Raw genomic sequence first — 1,571 nt, 5'->3', positions numbered from 1 at the left:
AAAGGGATTCTCAAGATGTAATTAAAGTCCCCAATCAGCTGATTCCAAGGAAGGCAGATTAAAGTGGGTGGGCTGGTTTCCCTCCGAGATAGAGAAGAAATCCCACCTGTAGCTTAGAGCTTCAGTCTGTGTCCCTGGAGTCAAGCCTGCTGTGCTCTTCCCTTCCTGATAACCTCGCCTGTGGATTTCAGACTTGCCCCATAATCATGTGAGTCAGTTCTTTGTAATAAATTTACCTATATGTATGTGTGTATCTATCTGTCTATCTATCATCTATCTATCTATCTATCTATCTATCTATCTATCTATCATCTATCTATCTATCTATCTATCTCTCTCTATCTTCTATCATCTCTAACTGGTTCTGCTTTTTTCCTTGATCCTTTATCACATCTTCAAGTTTTCCCAATGTCTTCATCATACTGTTTAGTTTACCAAATCCTCCTTTTTTCTGGAGCCCTCCCCTCTGAAGCTGTTTCCCTTCTCCTCCAATTTACATAAGTCACTCTCCAGGTCAGCTCAGCCACCTGCCTAGGACTTACTTTCACTGCTCTCCCAGGTGGAACTTATGTTTCCTGGATACCATGTCATGCTCTTTGTTGGTTTACTTCCTCCTTTTGTTGGAGTGCAGCTAAAAGTTACTTCTTTTAAAAAAAAAAATTTGAGCTAAGCTTTGAAAAAATGTTTTGCATTTTGCTCTCCCTCTGAATGGACATTTTGGGTACAGGATTCCAGGTTGAATATAATTTCCCCCAAGAACTTTGAAGACACTGGAAGAGTTGCTCCTTGCTATCTAGGATTGCTGATGAGAAACCAATGCCAGTCTGATTATCAATTTTTTTAAGATGACCTGGTGGTTTTTTCCATTGAAAGTTTTCGGGATCTTTTCCACGTCAGGAAGGCCCATTTTGGACTTCTGACCCCCAGAACTGTAAGATAATACATTTGTGTAGTTTTAAACCACTAAATTTGTGGTAATTTGTTCCAGCAGCAATAGGAAACCAATACAGATTTTTTTGGGTGAGATTTACTCACTTTTATCACCCAACCCTTCAACTGAATGCTTTATTTCAAACACCACGTTTCAGTTTCCAAAAACTATTGTTCCATGATTTTTTTTATATGATCCTATTCTTATTTATGGATATGCTCTCTTCTTTCAGATAGTATATCTCAAAGTTTGTAGGCTAGCTATTTCTTGAAGTGTGTGATTTTTTTTTCTCATTAAACTTTGTTTTAATGAGTCTCAAAATTTCTGTGACAGATTTTTGGTCAAGTTGTTTCCATTAAAAAGTACTGATTTTAAAAACTAATAACTTAAAAACTGCCACACACACAAAAACAAATGGTCCACCAAACCTTCTGAAGGTTTTACGATGCATTGTAATCATTAACCAGTTTTTTTTACTATTACACTTAAATGGCCAATTGAGACAAACAGTTCTGAGACCGTTCTTCCACCACTGATTAAGACTGGAGTGGCAGGTATTGGGGATAATATTCATTTAGCCTTCTGAGCTTTCTGGGCAGACTTGGTGACCTTCCCAGCTCCAGCTGCCTTCTTGTCCACT

General features: G+C 38.1%; 1 pseudogene; it reads right to left on the bottom strand.

Annotated features, from left to right (window-relative positions):
- Nucleotides 1-1,571, bottom strand: part of LOC109393099 (elongation factor 1-alpha 1 pseudogene) — a 14,704-nt pseudogene that overhangs the window by 9,845 nt on the left and 3,288 nt on the right.

Source organism: Hipposideros armiger, unplaced genomic scaffold (genome assembly GCF_001890085.2).
Source record: "Hipposideros armiger isolate ML-2016 unplaced genomic scaffold, ASM189008v1 scaffold_364, whole genome shotgun sequence".
Lineage (NCBI taxonomy): Eukaryota > Metazoa > Chordata > Mammalia > Chiroptera > Hipposideridae > Hipposideros > Hipposideros armiger.
This window is presented reverse-complemented; position numbering and strand designations above follow the sequence as displayed.